Below are 19287 nucleotides of genomic sequence, written 5' to 3'. Positions count from 1 at the left end.
GTGTGCCATTTTCCTGTTGAATGTTAGAAACAGATCTCCCAGTCTGATACATGAAAAAAAAAGAAGCAGAAAGCTGGAGAACATTGTGTTTACCGTTATTCTCCCTGACAGTCCTAGTCTCTGTTGCTCGATATCCGCATTTATTGGACAGTGAGCGGGACGGGGCAGTGAGGAAAATAGTTTTTCTGTAAAAGTAAGTGGTTTACCACATGAATGATAATCACGTAGCCATCAGTTGCTTGGTTACCATCACTTGAAATCAGGCTGTGTGGGGACAGGAGAGGGATTTCTGATCCTCTGGGGGGTTCGTCTGTTGTAGTGCCTAGTTCAGTGCTTTGGATAATGTCAGCCACGCTTAAATTGAGAATTTTTTAAACCCACACCCACCCCCACGCCCTTAAGATAGGATAGTTATTCGGCTGATATTTGTGCGCTTAAAAAAACACTCCTTCCATTTACAGGTATGAATAGCTGAAAGGAACACACACATCAATGACAGATTTTGCGCTCCTTCGAAAAATCAAACATACCCAAGTGAAGTTTCAACCAGATGGGAGAGGTTCCAGTGGATTTCATGCAGGGCTATGTGGCAGCCTGAAGCCTCAGTGAACTCCTAATGAGCGTCATCATTTAACTATCAAGTAATATTTACATTCCTCACCCTTCAAAGAACCAATATGTCGGCTTTTCTGGATGGCTGCAGGCGCAGTTCAATAACAGCCACCAGGTTAGAGAAAAAACGGCAAAGAGAACAATTAATGTTGGATATCCAGCAACTTTCATGCTACAGATTTGTGGGTTGAAGGGAAGAGATTATGATGAAAGATCATTCATTAAGCTTTAACAATGCAACAGGCCTCCATATCTTCTCATTAAGGGAGCTGCAATCACTTAAAAATCGTCAACCAACTGGAAATGTCAGGGAAAGAAGCATAAGCACCCAGTGATTTGGTTGATTCACCACCATTCGGAGAAGTGAAATAGACCAAAATGCTTCATTTATCAAACTTTTCAAGGACTGCAGACTTTCTCTCTTTTGTGTTCTGACCTTGAAGATGTTACCAATGATTAAGACACCAAACTACACCAAACTACACTCACACTCACACACACGCTATGCCTACACATGCGCACTGATGCCCCCTACCTTGAGGTTTGGGTTACAATTCTGGATTCATTCACGCACTTTAAAAACATTTATTAAAAGCTTTTTCTTTTCAAATTGTTTTATTTACAGCATTATATATTGAAAAATATATTGTAATAGGCTGTATACTAACTTAGAGAAAACTGGTAGTTCTATGTAAAACCAGACGTTGAGCACGCCCATATCGCTAAAATGGCATGATCCTCGTTTCGCTGCAAAGCTTCGACTGTGAGATTGACAGCTTCAAGAGTGAGAACACATTTTTCACTATCAACCTTGAAATAAAGAGGTGCCATTGTCATCATTATCATCATTAACATCACTGTACTTGTGCTGAAGTACTATATAAGGGACACATTATTGCACATGACAAGCGTACACACTCGCGCGTATGTATTGCAATAATTTGGGTTGGGGGGGGTGGGGGGGCTTATAAATCAAAAGGAAGTGTTTTACAGGAAGAGTAGTCTAACATGGTGTTTTGATTAGCAAGAGGTGAAGTATCCTGAAGTTTGAAAAACATGAATTCCTCCCTTATCCCATAGGAGTGTGACTAGCAACGAATTAGAAGAGAAAATAAATCTTTCCCTTTCACCCGGTGGGAGTGAGAATGTGCATATTTTTCCATGAACGCCAGTGTGATTTAACAAATGTATTGAATAGAAGTATATGAAAGAATTTGAACACTTTTTACACAAAACTAAGATTGATTTACGTATTAGACTTTCATGAGTGCTTTACAGCAGTAAAGGAAAAAATGGATATTTCATTTTTCAAATCTTCTCTTCTTTAGAGCGTAGCATCACACAGGCAGACATACAGATGCTCTTAGATTATTTTCTTTGCACAATAAGAAGAATACAAATAGTAGTTGTGGATACTACAGACAGATGTATGGAAACATGAAAGGGGGGTTGCTTCCTACATATACTGTCAATTGATCTAGCAGACTTAACAACAATGACATCAAAAGAAATATAGGTGTAAAGGGGAGTGTTTTTACCCTATATATATATGTGACAAGGCTGTCCACAACATCGCCCTTCCCTGTGGATCCTTTGCGTCATGACGTCTCTGAAGATAGTCAGTGGAATAAAAAAGACAGCATATTTCTGAGGTATTGCTATTATGAATGTTTTACACTCACTCCACATACTATTGCATTTGTCTGTAACTAATATACACCATGACGCATTTAAACAAACCTGTTGATTTCTCAAGAGGGAAGCTGCTCGTGGTTGTCAGAGGCAAAGAAGAAATATCAGGTATCCGGTGTGTGTGTGTGCGTGTGTGTGTGTGTGTGTGTGTGTGTGTGTGTGAGAGAGATCTACATGGTCAGACAGTCCCCGATGAACATCAGAAACCAGAGGATGCGATATATGGTTGTAATATATGATACCCAGGACTTTGGTCAGTAGTCTGTTTACAAATGTGCACAATTAAAATTACTTTATACATAATGAAGTGTTTATAATATCAAACTTGAGAGAGGCAGTAAGCATTTTCGCCCATAGTCTTCTTCCTCCTGATTCTGTGACCAAAGAGCCTTCATTGATCACAGATCCAATGTTGGGATGAATGCAGTTTTCCAAGAGATGAGGTCATCATCATTTAGTTATCATCATTTAGTAAGAGACAAAGCATCACACCACTGGCAAAAAGAGTAAGATGCAAACAATCAAAGAAGTCCGTATTCACAAAAGGATAAGGCAAGGGTTTACAGTTACAGTTGTGTAGAATAACAAAAGCTTTGGTGGTAAAAAAACAAACAAACAGTAAGTAACAGTTAGCAGTAAAACAGAGAAAAGACAAACGTAAAATTACAAAAGAGAATTCTCATCTTAGGACTGATGTACACACAAATACAATCTAGATCTACTACAATGTACACCAATCAAATCATTTGTGTCGGATTTCTCTTATCTTATTTTGTAGTGTTTAATCATGAGTTGTAAATGAGTACGCAAATCAAAATATGGAAAACAGTGCGCAGTAATTAGTGATAGTAATTATGATTACTCTCAGTTGAAGAGCTTTTCAGATAGAGAGAATGAAATTGATCGCTATATTAGTGATACCGGTTCAGACACCTGAAAGTTTATCTGATAATGAAAACAAAATTGAGTGAGCCATAACTTAGGAAGTATTCCTTATGACCACATACAGTGGGTACGGAAAGTATTCAGACCCCTTTAAATTTTTCACTCTTTGTTTCATTGCAGCCATTTTCCAAAAATCAAAAAAGTTCATTTTATTTCTCAGTAATGTACACTCAGCACCCCATGTTGACAGAAAAAACCTTTTTTTTAAATTGTTGCAAATGTATTAAAAAAGAAAAACTGAAATATCACATGGTCATAAGTATTCAGACCCTTTGCCATGACACTCATATTTAACTCAGGTGCTGTCTATTTCTTCTGATCATCCTTGAGAGGGTTCTACACCTTCATTTGAGTCCAGCTGTGTTTGATTATACTGATTGGACTTGATTAGGAAAGCCACACACCTGTCTATATAAGACCTTACAGCTCACAGTGCATGTCAGAGTAAATGAGAATCATGAGGTCAAAGGAACTGCCTGAAGAGCTCAGAGACAGAATTGTGGCAAGGCACAGATCTGGCCAAGGTTACAAAAAAATTTCTGCTGCACTTAAGGTTCCTAAGAGCACAGTGGCCTCCATAATCCTCAAATGGAAGACGTTTGGGACGACCAGAACCCTTCCTAGAGCTGGCCGTCCGGCCAAACTGAGCTATCGGGGGAGAAGAGCCTTGGTGAGAGAGGTAAAGAAGAACCCAAAGGTCACTGTGGCTGAGCTCCAGAGATGCAGTCGGGAGATGGGAGAAAGTTGTAGTAAGTCAACCATCACTGCAGCAATCCACCAGTCGGGGCTTTATGGCAGAGTGGCCCGACGGAAGCCTCTCCTCAGTGCAAGACACATGAAAGCCCGCATGGAGTTTGCTAAAAAACACCTGAAGGACTCCAAGATGGTGATAAATAAGATCCTCTGGTCTGATGAGACCAAGATAGAACTTTTTGGCCTTAATTCTAAGCGGTATGTGTGGAGAAAACCAGGCACTGCTCATCACCTGTCCAATACAGTCTCAACAGTGAAGCATGGTGGTGGCAGCATCATGCTGCGGGGGTGTTTTTCAGCTGCAGGGACAGGACGACTGGTTGCAATCGTGGGAAAGATGAATGCGGCCAAGTACAGGGATATCCTGGACGAAAACCTTTTCCAGAGTGCTCTGGACCTCAGACTGGGCCGAAGGTTTACCTTCCAACAAGACAATGACCCTAAGCACACCGCTAAAATAACGGAGTGGCTTCACAACAACTCCGTGGCTGTTCTTGAATGGCCCAGCCAGAGCCCTGACTTAAACCCAATTGAGCATCTCTGGAGAGACCTGAAAATGGCTGTCCACCAACGTTTACCATCCAACCTGACAGAACTGGAGAGGATCTGCAAGGAGGAATGGCAGAGGATACCCAAATCCAGATGTGAAAAACTTGTTGCATCTTTCCCAAAACGACTCATGGCTGTATTAGATCAAAAGGGTGCTTCTACTAAATATTGAGCAAAGGGTCTGAATACTTATGACCATGTGATATTTCAGTTTTTCTTTTTTAATACATTTGCAAAAATTTCTACATTTCTGTTTTTTTCTGTCAAGATGTGGTGCTGAGTGTACATTACTGAGAAATAAAATTAACTTTTTTGATTTTTGGAAAATGGCTGCAATGAAACAAAGAGTGAAAAATTTAAAGGGGTCTGAATACTTTCCGTACCCACTGTAAATGAGAAGAAAAAAGCATGTCTTTATGCCCTGTCAAACATAGACAATAACTTCTACTTTTCGATGTGTGTAGCATGTTACATGTACCCCTGCATGTCTGAAGATGAAATTCAAGAGCAGGCACATCCAATCCATGCAGGTGTAGGGTTTAAATGAACCCATAAAAATTAAAAACTTTTATCTCTTCGAGACACAAGAGTGACCCCATCCAACACTTTGGCTTTATCTATACGAGGATCATCAAAGCAAAACTGTTCTTTTTTTTTTTTTGGAAGTGCCTATGTCTGTTATGACTGTTACAAAAACCAGGCTTACCACAAATACAAATATTTCTGCAATGTATGTCTGTCTGAAGAGTGCCACAAGCGACAGGCTTTGAAAACTATGTGCTGTCCAGATTGTCGCCACATTCGCACTGTATCACTGATCCAATATGCAGTAAGATCAGACTGAAAATCAAGCCTTTGTCAGTGCACAGTGCATTCACAATTCTTCAAAAAATCAAATGGCATTTGTGGGAATATGTTTTAACATAAGAACTTGGAACAATGGATACAAAGAAAAGAGTTATTTTCTCTATTCTCACCACCTTGCTACTTGCTATTAGGCTAAGGGGAGACTTTTTTAATATAACCTCCTCATCAATACCTTTGGCAGGGAGAAACAAAAATTGGCTGCTGTGTATTAGTCACTGTCAGTGTGACGGCCCCTGTGTGATCTGGTGAGGCCACTCTGTGGGAGTGATACCTCACCACTGTTAACCATCTTTGTTCTGTTGAGGTGATTGCTGATCAGGTGCACCTTGGACCTGTGAGCCAGGGGAGATAAAGCTCCACTTGGTCAAACTACTTTCGCTTCCCTCTACTCTGCAATCCAGATGTCAACTATGGCCTGACCACCCTGACTGCAACATCTTGCTTTGAGTTATTTATGTTACAGAGACATACCTTACACATTTAAACAGTTATGTTTAGTTCACTCTTTTGTTAAATAAATCACTTTTGATCATATACGCTGCCGCGTTCCCTCTTTTGTCATGACCCTTGAGCCAGGTTGTGACATCAGTGATTAGTGGAAAGTACCATCTAAGGTTTTCTATGCCATTTTTTGTCACAACAGTGAAAGCTCCCAGTCATGTGTATCTTTTTTTCTGTAATGGTCTTTTCTACTCATAATCAGAAACTAATTTATGACTAGATTGGCTTATTCAGGGTTTTAACTGAATGTTTGCAGCAGCATTAAAGGATAAGGTTGATATTTTTCTTGTGGTCAACAAATTCTATGAAAAGTCCAAAGCCAACAATGAACTGATCCTACATAGGGCCTGATGTCTTGTTTCTCTGCGCCATTGAGCTCCAGTGTTGTTCAATAACTATTAAAAACACATCGAGCCACACTGCTGCACTGGCTGACATGTTCCTTTAGTATGATACATAGGCACTGTAGTATGCTACTGTAAATACTCACTCTAACATTAAATGTGGGTTAATCTGCAGCTGAAAGTGGTCCCTAACAAATGCATGATTTACTCAGTTTGAGAGACAACTGCTTAAATCTACAGTGCCCAGTTGTTTTAAAACACAGCACCTGTAACATTTCATAAGTTGTTTGAATGTATTTAAACTGGCTGAAGGAAAAACACAAAAACAAGTATTAGGTCAGCCTGTCATCTTTGATCTGCCTGATCAAACGTCACACCAAGCACAGACCTCTACATTGTGGCTGAGAGTCAGCAGAAAGCCAGCTTGTGTTAGGTAATGTTTTTTCCTACCTTGAAATCATTTTGGCAGCGGTGAGATAAAATTGGCTGCTGAATGTCAGAGTCCATAACTGAATCTGATAGGTAAAACATTTTTATTTTTTTGCCATGAAAATTCATTTCAAGGCAACGTATTCTTTTGATTACAGATTTCATTTTAGGAATTTGGCTTATGCAGCTCAGTGTTATCAGCCATCTGCAAACCCCCAGTGCATCATTTCTGGTAATTAAACACATTTTAAATCATTGCAACTTAAATTTCTTTAGTAATATGAAAACATCACCTTGGGCTCTGGGAAATAATTGAGGGTCTTTTTATAGACTATATGAGTGATTGAAAAGATAATCGACATAAGAAAACTGCAGCCCTATAATAACTGTTATTGTCTTTGGCTTGATTTTCAGTGCTTGTTGTCTCTGCTTAGTCATGTACCTCTTTCCTGAGACTCTTTCTTCCTTAACCACCCCATCTCCTTCTTTTGCTACACTTGCGGATGGCAGGCAGCACACATCAGACGCACGATAGAAGCAGTATCTGTACAACAGAAGTACAGTATCTGAGATGTGCAGATGCAAGGAGCGAATGTGATGAAACTGCTGCTTCTCTGCAGAATTAACATGCGTAAAGACGCCACCGGTGTGTATGACATAAAGTGGTCATATTATGCTCATTTTCAGGTTCATAATTTTATTTAGGGGTTCTACCAGAACAGGTTTACATGGTTTAATTTTCAAAAACAAATTTTTTGGAGTGGTGCAGTAGGGCAGTGGCTAGCACTGTTGCCTTATAGCAAGAAGGTCGTGGGTTCAAACCCCGTTTGCCCCGGCCTTTCTGTGTGCATGTTCTCCCTATGTCTGTGTGGGTTCTCTCTCGGTGCTCCCAGATGATGCTTCCTCCCACCATCCAAAGACATGGAGGCTAGGTTAATTGGTGTCTCTAAAATTGTCCCTAGGTGTGAGTGATTGTTCGTCTATTATTGTCCCTGCAATGGACTGGCGACCTATTGCCCGATGTAAACAGGGATTGGCTCCAACCCCCCACCTGTATGCAGGAAAAGCGGTTGATGATGGATGGACCATCCTGTGTTTTGACTGCTCTGTTTTTGCTACGGAGTGAAGCATCTTACTTCTATCTGATCTTTGTTGGGTGTTGCACACGGGCAGTCCCTAGTAAAGAACTACAAGCCAATAGAGGTAAGCATGCTTTGGGTCAGCTGTACATGTCAAGCCAGAGTTTCAGAGTGGTAAGTTATTCATTTGCAACAAACTGATCGTTCAAGTTTTAACTGTGCACTGTCTCTATACAGCCATAATTTCAGCTTGTGGCAAAACTGTGCAATGTGTTTAATGGGCATTTAACATGTGAAAGTACAAATTACACATTTGTATGCATGGTAGCGATTCATTATTGGTCACTTGATAGGAAAACGGTCTTGTTATCATATCACCATTAGCAGTAAAAAGAAATACATTTTTTCCACCAGGGCAGTAAAATGTGAAGTTTAGCTTCTGATCTGAGATTCCATGCTGTTTTAATGCCAATAATATTCATCAGCTGTTTGTCTCAGGAAGGTAACAAACAAAGCCAAAGCACAGCGCTGGAGAATAACTACATGAAATTAATCTACATGTTTTTTCTACCAGGGCAGTAAAAGTTTAGCTGGCTGATGCTTCCATGCTCTAAGATAACCTTACCATTGTATTCCCAATTACTGATCAGCTGATTGTCTCCCTAACCTAACCGGCAAAGCCAAACCACAGGCTGGACAATAACTAGGCAACATGAAATTAATCCAACTAACATTACATATTTTACATTACTGACAGGGGAAACAATTCACATCTTTCGGTGATTTTGCCCATCTTCCAGCTGAAGCTATCAAACAACAATTTTAATTTGCATTGCTAAAATCTGACAACTTCAGCACCGCTTTGAAAACGTCTGTCCCACATCAGAGCCTTCCATCTGGGAAAATCTACAATGATTATATCCATGATTTCTGTCTGGCTTCATCGTATGAAGATCCACAGGCTGTCTGCTTGTGCTAAATAATACATGTGCTCATTCATTTGTCCAAATGTCACTTCTCTTCTTACTTTTAATAAACCAGATGACTACTCAGACTGTTTATTATTATTATTTCCTCCACTTATTCTTCATACGCATTCGATGTAGTGACAGACGTCTACACTGCCGGAATTATACAAGCAGATGAAGAACACCGTGATCACAAAACGTGGTCTGTAGCACTGTTTGTCCGTTGTCAGATACTGCAGAAACATGAACATGGTGACGTCCATGGAAGGGGGGACCCACAGTTATGTAGATAGAAATGGCTCATTCTAAGGTAATAAAAACATAACGGTTCATTATGTAAGGTCTAAAAGCACCACTAAAAGCATAGTTATAGATCTTATATTGCATTTCTGTCAATAAATCCTCAGAAATATTACACACTGAACCTTCAATATAGAAAACAACAGCCGTGGGCATTTTGACGTAGATCATACGCTGTCGGCTACTCTGCCTTGAGTAGTAAACCGCTCACATTGAAAATTAATGCAATTACCAACTAAGGTTTCGTCACGCACCACTTTTAATTGTTCACCACTGTTGCTGGGGTGAACAAAGGTAAAGTTAGCTCGATTTTGACAAGCTAACGTTCTGCAGCTCAGTTAAACAGCAACTGTTCAAGTAACAGCAAGCCAAAAACAGCAACAACAGTTTGCATCACAAATTTGTGGTCAAGCACTGTCATGCATCAAGTGCAGGTGTGTCTGTGATTTTCCCAGGCGGGCCCTAAATCAGGCGGGTGCCATCATTCAAAACATAATTTTGCAGAAAGGTGACTAATTTGCAGCTATGTCAGAGGCTCAATGAAATTAAGCAGATTTCTCTCACTGTTAGGCCACCCTGCCACCATCATATCCCTTGAAACACATTGACGGCCAACAATTTAAAAGACCCCGGGCCCTGAGAAGGAGGAACATCCAATAGATCTCATTGCAATCATCTGTCACCTGCAACCGTCTCTTCCTTATGACTGTAAACAAATACATGGCTGCTGACAGTATCGGTGGCCACGTCCTTTGTGCCTTCCCTGAGCAGAAACTCAGCACCATCTGTGGCTGGATTGTGCGTGCAGGTGGGTGATTTCCCTGTAAATGTTAGTCAGTTGGCTGCAGACCTTCAGCACTCTGCCAGGGCTCAGTGTAGAGCATTTGGCTGAGTTGTAACCTACATATGTATGCTGCTCCGTTGCGAGACTGGAGACCATCTGCAGAGTGTGGACTGGCCTTCTGTGTGTGTATGTGTGCAGTGATGAGACTTCCAGCGCGATTATTAGTAGAATAGTTAAGATTTGCATGGACTGGAGAATGGTATTTTAATTCATAATGGACGTGTGGATGGCATTCGTATTTGCAATTTAAATTATTATTATTTCTTTTAATTAACTAAATGGGTGACAAATTTATTCAGACTCCTGCATAAATTCTGTGAAGAAATGCCTATTGTGCATCAACCTTTTATTCTTCATTTCAAATAATTATGATCCCACCAGGTGAGAGAGCACACAGTCTTGTTGCTGTGTACTTTTCAGTTTAATTTCAATGCACAATTAAACCTCTTACTGTGTGTTCAGTGCAAAGAGAAATTTAGAGAGAGAGCATGAGTGAGGCTGAGCTGAACACACACGGACACACTGTGACAGACAAGGTTGGTAAGTCCGTTGCTAGCTGTCATATAGCTAATGTACAGTTTGGTACATTGGCTGTTTGGAGGCAAATAAACAAACATTTTATTCTACACTAAACAAGCAATCATATAAGATTAAGTACAAACCATAAGTATAATATTTAAAGGACAATTAAATATGCACCAGGACATCAGTAAAAGTTGATATAGCTCAGAATCCAGAAACGTTGTAAATTGCACACATCATCACCACCAGTTTATGAACTGCTTTATATCAAATCATTGATTAAAAGATAGAGCAATGGGTTCTAATGTCTAATGTTCTGCTTATATGCTCAGTTATAAAACAGTTATAAAATATCATCTCATAATATTGATCTTGACAATGTCATTACAAGAAGATGAAGTAAGGTAGTGAATGCAGGTCATCTACCTGCTGAGGCTCTGAATCAGCCCTCACCTCCTTTATTCACAGCATATATATAAAAAAATACATCAGATCACCAGAAAACATCTGAACGAAACTGGTTGAGAGCAGAAGCAACGCAGGTAATGGAGGCCACACATTCTTAACCTTGGCTCCCCATTACACATCCACTCAGCAGGCTATTTCAGTAGCTGCATGTACGGGGACTAACGCATACACAAAAACAGAACTTAAAATGTATACGTGAGGACTAACGAGTGGATAATGGCATGTTGTTGATGGGCTGGGTCCATTATTTCTTCCACCATCTGTTGTTGGATGTTTCTATAACTGTCTTGGTAATGGTGAGTATTTCTATTTTACTCTAGGTTGAAGATACAGCCTGGCCACCTGAGATGAAACCCTGGTTTGTTTGCCCTCTCAAATAAACAGAGTTCCTGTTGTAAAAAGCTATAAAGAAATTCAGGTGATTCATTTTACAGTTTTGGTTCATTTTACATGTTTCACATGTGTTTAAAGGGCCGTACCAAAGCACATTTTAGCCCACGTTCTACAAATGACAGATACTTCACGTGACAGTACTACTTACACTTTTCCAAAGCACCTTCCAACAGTTGGTTTCATCCTATTTCTGTATGTATGAGAATGTATTTGCAGCAACTAGAAACCTAGTTAATCACTTAATGCACTTGCATTATTACAAGAGCTGTGACTAATTATTATTATTATTAATCAATCTGCTGATTATTTTTTTTATAAATAAATAAATCTTTTGTATAGGAAATGTGCCATTGTCTCACCAGCAGTTCAAAACCCAAATATATTTAATTTATTGTGATACATGACAAAGATAAGCAGCAAATCCTCACATTTCAGAAGCTGTAAAATGCAAATGTTTGGCATTTATGCTTGAATTGATGAGCAGAGTAGGTGCCATCACAGAATGATTGTGTAAAGTCTCAGTCAAGTTTCTCAGAGAATAGATTTACAACTAAACGGGAAGGCACTGGGAGATGGCCTTGAAATACGGGAGAAACGTGGGAAAAACGGGAGTATTGGCAGTTTTACCCTGCACTCAATGTGTAGAAAAGACAAGTATCTGAACACTTACTGTAGGTCCAGTGCAAATATATCTGACATGAAATATTCATGACTAAATAAGCTTAAAAAAAGATTTGATCAGATTTGATTGACAGTAACCAAACAACCCACCAACTGTCATCACAGTTTGATTCAAACATTGCTAAATCTTGACTGGTGCGAAGAAATAGCACACAACATCACCTTTTTCTAACTGACTGAGAAAAACACAAATTTAGATGATTAGAAAAATACATTTTGAGGGCCTTTAATTATATTGCTAAGCTTTAGGAGGCCCTGATGAAGATATGATGACTGACAGGTTGGTTGGATCATTAAATACATGTATTAGACCAAAGTGTGTTTTTCTTTTCTTCATGTGCCAATGATAGAAAAACACATACAAAACTCCCCTACCAGCTTTAGAAAATGGTCAGCAGTAAATGTTAAATGCACAAGCACTATTAATACACTGCAGGTCCTCCGGTTTCCTCCGCCGGTCCGGTCTGACTGGAGTGTGTAAATGGCATTAAAAATGTAGACACAGCTATCACGAGTATGCTAATCCCTGAAAGTAGTAAAACAGATTCCTCCCTCATGAACAAACAAGGACAATCAGGCTCAAATACACTTTCACTCTTACTCTCCCGCACACACACAAAGACACACAGACACATACGCACAAACTGTCCCACTAAAGGTTGTAATTTGTCATGCAGCATTGACATCATGAGTGATGGGCCCTGGATGACGGATGTCGAGCCGGATCTCTTGCCACCACCGTGTGATACTGCTGTCCACTGAGTTAAGGTTCATAAATCAACAGAAACTCTACACTGTGTGAACCAGCGACCACACAGGTTAATGGTGAGCCGCAGAGCAAAGAGTCTGGGACGAAAAAGTCTGCGCAGTGTTCATTTGTCTAACAGGAGCGTCTGAGGGACAGTCAACAGTGAGTGCGACATTAAACACTGAATCTTTGTTATTGTGTGCAGAGAATCTGTAGAGAAACATAATGAAAGAAGTGGATAATGTGTTTTTTTTCCTCCTCTAATTGTATTTAAGGCCCCATCCACACACGTTTTTGTTTTAAAACAGAGACCTTTTGCTACGTTTGCACCTCCCGTCCAGACTAAAATGGCTAAAACGAAAGCCTAAATCAGAGAAGTTTGAAAACCCTGCCGACCATTTTTAAAACTCCGGGTAGTGCTTAAGCGCGGACATGCGAAAACAGAGGACTTTAGAAATGATGACGCAGACGCTCATGTTTGCCTCTCTGATTGGGTCTTATCAGTCATGCAAAGCAAAAACACAATGCTACTGACAGAGTTTTTGAAAAAAGCTGGTGTGATTCTTTGTCTGCACTAATTTATTCTTTCGCCAAAACTTCTGTAACTACAGAATAGACCATCTGCTTAATGTTTACAAACATGAACGGCCACTAGATGTGCATTTTCAGTCGTTTTAATGTAGACAGAGATCAACTCTGATACGCAGCTAAAACACTGGTGCGGAGATCGTATTTGTTTTAAAACTCTGTTTTTAAACTAAAACGGAGTAGTGGTGATTGGGCCTAAGTAACTCACGCTTTACAAATTGCAGTCTCTCATTACTATTTGCAACGTTAGCTGCTCACCTGATGGCTCAACCTGCCCAAAATGGTGCTGTAACCTTTCTAATGGCTTATAAAGAGTGGGTTTAGTTCAAATGACTTTGGGTATGTTGCTGCGGATGAGTGACTTTTCAAAATGGGAGCAACATGAAAAAACTCTGCAATACTGTGTTTAGGTGATGAAAGGCTCTGAAGCATAATATTCCAAGTAGGGTTATGTATTAATGTTAACAGTGTGGTGGGTGTTTTTCATTACCATGGCTACTATGCCCTCACACTTGTACACACACACACACACACATACGCACACACATACACAAACACAAACTATGACACACAAGTAATTGGAGAATTAGAGCGGACCCTCCAGACCAACAGTACACCTCAGTTACACAGATGCGTCTCTTTTTGTACCTATAGCTGATGATGACACAGTCTGCTCAGGCACAAATCAATAAGACTATTAATTTCAGGGCCTTGTTTGTATTTGCTGATGGTGCTGGCATTGCCATCTGTTAAAGAGAACAGATCAGGGCCAGGGGTCCATAAAGTGGTTCAATCAGGCTCAGGCTGTCAATGAGGACCCTTGCAGATTCAACCTGACCTGCCCCCACACTGTGAATCTGAAATGCTTATGCGAAATTCCTTATGTGGGGAAAGTGACATTGAAGGGATTTATTATTAACTCCGTGATGGTCACTGCTGAAATAAAGTGCTCAATGGGTAACTTTGGTAGATATGAGTCATTTAAAGGCTCTAAATAAATCTTTAGTAAATGAGGAATAATCTGGAAATACTAACTTATAATGTTTTTTCTGTCAGGCTAGCCATGTGGTTCTACAAAGTACTTTGGTCCAGAGTGAAATATCTCAACTATTAAGTCACTATGAAATTTTAAAAGACTTTTCCTCTAGCATCATCAGGTCAAAATTTGGATATATCCAAAAACTTTGTTTTATGACCAAATACCTGCAAAACTCACAACATACCCATCAGCCTCAGCTGTATTGTTTAGTGCTAATTAGCCAATTATAGCATTAGTATGGTCTACTAAGGTAAACATGGTAAATATCATACCTGGTAAACATCTGCATGCTAGCATTGTCAGTATGAGCATGTTAGCATGCTGAAATCAGCAGTTAGGCCTAGCTTAAAACACTGGAGCACAAAGCATCTCTCTTAATGGGGTGACGTGTCTCCCCATTAAGAGAGACGCTGTGTGCAATTACGCACATGCACAGCAGCATAATTTCATTGATTATTTAAATCTCCCAAGACAGGATCGTACGTGTGTACTGACAGCAGCCTATCTAATCATTAAAGTAAATCATTCAAGAAAACACTCATACATCAATACAACACACCGTGAAGAAATGACCTGGAAGACAGAGATGTGGCCCACAACCAGGTCATCATAATAATGCAGGATGAGGAGACAGACCAACGTATATAACGCAGATCAGTCTGTCTGTTGTTAACAGAAACTCCAGTCTGCAGTGTAGTTCATACACTTCACTCATAACCCAATGAACTGTAACATTAGATCATATGAAGGTTTTTATATCATGTTGACACTACAGTCACATGCTCCTCTCTCGCTCTTCTTTCTCCATCACATTTTAAAAAGAAACATTTTATTATGGTTTGTATAATGTGACATTCATCCGCATTTGAATAGGAACGCTGGAAGGGAATGTAAGATGACACTCTGACTGGTTTAAATCATGTTACGGCCAAAACATACCCATGATTAATGACTGACCACAACCCCTTTGCACCTTACTTTGCACCCAGATTATTCACCATTTAACTAGCATTTAACTAGAGTTGGACATGCCCTAAATGCACTTGCAGAGCTGGCATAGCTTCTTGAGACCACATTCCTTGTCCCAGCTTACTAGATCTCACTGGGAGACAGACCTCAAAACAGGAATGTAATTAGATTAAAACCCTCTGTCAACACATTTTGCCTGTGGCTGAATTTAATCGTACGCTTTGGGAAAAGCTGTTTTTAATCCTGTTTAACTTTTAGCTAAAAGTCACCCTCTGTGAGAAGGTAACAGGCTCAGATGGGGTACCCATGTGTGGAGATTTTCTTGGATAATTCTAGAAAAGGATTCAATATGTTTTCTCTAGGGGACTGTCTGGACATTTTGTACCCTGTCAGCCAGTATAAATAACACTAATTAACTGCGACAGATGTCAATAAAACCTAATGGAATGGTTTCCTCAATTTGTGGCCTCCAATCTTAACTTACGGCTTTCACACACTACTGCTGTGTATGACCAATACATCATGTACCCATTTCACCAGCTTCTTATATAAGTGGTCAAGTGATGCAAATAGAAAAATGTCAACCTTTTTCTTTTTTTACAGATGGCAGGTTTGTGTGTGAGCCTGGGATTCTACATGTATATGTTCATAAAAAATCTACGGCCATGTGCTGTCCCAATATGTTTGAACCTGTTTAAACAAGTGTGTGTCACAAAAAGAAGCCACTCAGCAAAGTGTACTATTGCCCATTAACTGTTTTTTTCTCCCCTTGAATAAGAATATAAAATTCACAACAATCCTCCAAGTGAAAACAATCTAATATGGGACCTTTAAAAGTCAAATACGAATTTAAAACTGCCACTAACACATAACTGGCTTGAGGCATGAAAGTTGCTGCTTAGGGTTCCATAGCCACTAGCAAACTAATCATCCTTTTGAAAATTATGCAGGTATGTTATGTGCTCTTCAGTACACCACAGTCTTTATACTACCAGTGGTATCTTATAGAAGAGGTTTCAAACCTGGGGTTTGAGAATTATAAAATAATAAGACTTTATTCCTAAATTACCTTGTATGACCTGGTGTACACTTCGGTCTAGTTAAAACTGCTGTGACCTCTAAACAATAAAATCAGCTCCACGAATAGAGACTATTTATTATGCTCCTTTTCTTTATAACAAATACGGTGAAGGACAGAAAGAATGACAAAGAAAGAAAAAGAGATGGTGGTGGGGAACGAGGGGGTTGAGGCGTTTGGAGAGGCAGGTCAGCCTCCCTCATCAGAGTAAAGAGGATAATTGGAGGCTGACCCTCTGACGTCCATCATCCTCTGCTGAATAGCAGGGTGACAGTGACTAACACTGTTCCGGTGCACCAGGAGCAGCTGCATCATGTGCACACGCAAGCTCAAATGTACACTGCAGTTCACACTCCAAACACACGCCCACACACGCACATTCTCATGCACACACTAAAAAACCTGTAACCTTACATACAGTCTTATTTGTATGTGTAGTGCCCACTCAGTGGAGTTGTCACTCACTTATGCGTGTAATTAGGGCTCTTTGGTTAGGCTGGATGAGTACTCAATAAATACACCGAGTAGTAATAAAGGAGGTTTTTGAGGTGTTTGTTTGTGTGTGTGTGGAATGAGTGGGTTCATGTGTGCATTTACTGATGTTTTTTTTTTTTTTCCTTTCCTGGTACATGCTGCTCAGAGCAGAAAGTTAACCTGTCAGAACAAGTAAAATAATGTGTTTCTCTTGAATCAAAGTTAATTCACAGTGACAGGATTATCCAAAGACGGGAAAAGATTAATTTGATCTTACATCAGGGAAATATTTTTGTATGTACACTTTGGGAGTTGACATCAAAACTGCAAGAGCTCCTCTGAACACTCATCATTTTGCACTAATGTTCGAGAATCATCTACCATGCAATGTGGCCAAAAGATAACAGGTTTTCATAATGGGCATAACCAAATATTCTCAAATGGAAAAACTACCCCAAAGTTAAACCTAAGTGTCTTAGATGACTCCTCTGTGTTGACTTTTTCCCTTTTCGCCGAGACAGTTTGGCCGACTCTGATTGAGGAAAAGTACTGCGGCTCAGTAAGTCACGCAATAACTTGCGTCTGGACATACTATTTGTGATGACACATCAGTTGTGGATGGGAAACCCTGTGACATACTGAATTGCTTGTGTTTACAATCACACTGCATCAAGTGTATTGGCATATGTCATCCTAGTCGCTAAGATTGAAAGAAAAACATGTAAGAATGCAATATCTGGTAAGTAGGCTACTATTGGAAGAATCAAACATCTCTACTGTGTGCTTTGTAAACTGTATTTAAAACTAAGCTACATACAGTCATTTATACAGCGACTGCAAAAATGACAAATGGGTGATATCATCTGTATACACAGTGTAAACTGACCATTTCTTGTAGTGTGACTGTTGTAGTGGTTTCTGGAATAAAACTAAACTTCCTTCTAACCGACTTTGAAAAACTCAATGCAATAAATCAAATAATGTATGTGTGTGTCAGAAATATAAAAAAAATAAAATAAAAAAAAGCACAATGAGTGTTTTAAAATTCTGGAAGCATAGGTTCAGACAGCAGAGGCAGAACCAATATATAATAATATAAAAAAGAAGCAACAACATCTAATTTCTAACAATAATTTCATAGTTATCCAAGGCAGTTTCTAATCAAGGGCAACTGTACTTGGTTGAAGATATGAGAAGGTGTTTCACTTCTCATCAAAGAGGTTTCTTCAGTTCTGACTGACCAGTCCCAGTTAACCTCTGTGGGTTCATTGTCAGGATGACCGATACCGCTTGTGAGCGTTTGTTCAATTTCCTGGGAAGGGGTGAAAGGACAGTTTATCGATCACCTTGACAACGACCCCACAGAGGTTAAATAGCTGGGATTCCCTGCCAGTCAGCCAGAATTGAAGACACCTCCTGGATGAGAGGCGAAACTTCTTCTAGTATCCTCATGATTTTAACCTTCCTTGGAATCCCTAATTTTGGAATCTAAAAACGAGTGTTTCCCTTATAATTTTATTCCTGATGTCTGAAGAATATGCTTAATTAATTTCTTATATGTTTGTCCTTTATTGTATAAACCTATTGGACGAAACTTATTGAGTGATTCTGTTGTTTACAGAGCCTTAACAGCGGGGCCACAAATGTTGTTTGATATGTTAAATGATACTAGGTGCCAGGTTATAATTACGTTGGTTTGCTGCTACTGCCAAGGACAAAGGCAGACTGCAGCGGATTATTCGCTCTGCAGAAAACGTGTTTGGCTGCAATGTTCCATCCCTCCAGGATCTGTACACCTCCAGGACTCTGAGGTTAGATAGATTATGGTTGATGCCTCACACCCTGGACACAAACTGTTTCAGAGACTCTGCCGGGAGGCTGCGTCAGAACCACAACCACACCACTGGAACAGTTTCTTTCTATCTGCAGCTGGCCTCATCATCACCAAACCCCTCTCTCCCTTTTACAGTACATACTGTAAATGTTTGCACATACAAATCTGATGCACATGTAAATATCTTTGTTCTTGTGTGCAGCTGTTCAATGAGCTTTATTTTAGGTCTGCTTTGAGACTTTTAAGGTGACAGCGTTTGAAATCGCCTCGACTTTCCACTTACTTTGTCATTGATTGGCACAAAATTAAAAAATCTGCATACAGAGTCTCACACTTTACCATTCAGGTTCCGATAAATCTGGCAAAATTTGAAGCTAGAACTGACTCTAACAATGTAATTTCTTTATCACAACAGGGACTTTACACCAAACCACGGCTCCTCCTGCAGGCCTACTCCAAAGTCCCACTATGCTTAAATAATCATTAGACTGATAATTGGACAGACTAGCGAGGCTATTATTGCTCCTAATGCTTCCAGAACAGGCTCTCATCTCGTTAATCACACAGGACGTAATTTTTGGCAGTGGGGTTAGGTAGTCACCTCTGAACA

At 39.8% G+C, this 19287-nt stretch overlaps 1 long non-coding RNA gene across 1 annotated transcript; it reads left to right on the top strand.

The window, feature by feature from the left end:
* The first annotated feature begins 9614 nt into the window (after positions 1-9614).
* Positions 9615-17616, top strand: LOC119899404. Its single transcript, XR_005443833.1, has 3 exons — positions 9615-9847; positions 11194-11291; positions 12625-17616. It is a non-coding gene; the product is annotated as an uncharacterized LOC119899404 (long non-coding RNA).
* Positions 17617-19287: the final 1671 nt, after the last annotated feature.

The sequence above is a fragment of the Micropterus salmoides genome, unplaced genomic scaffold, assembly GCF_014851395.1.
Source record: "Micropterus salmoides isolate LMB-PRFRI ecotype aquatic unplaced genomic scaffold, ASM1485139v1 Ms_hic_scaffold_12, whole genome shotgun sequence".
Taxonomy (NCBI): domain Eukaryota; kingdom Metazoa; phylum Chordata; class Actinopteri; order Centrarchiformes; family Centrarchidae; genus Micropterus; species Micropterus salmoides.
Note: the sequence above shows the minus strand (reverse complement) of the source record. Positions and strands in the feature narration are given on the sequence as shown.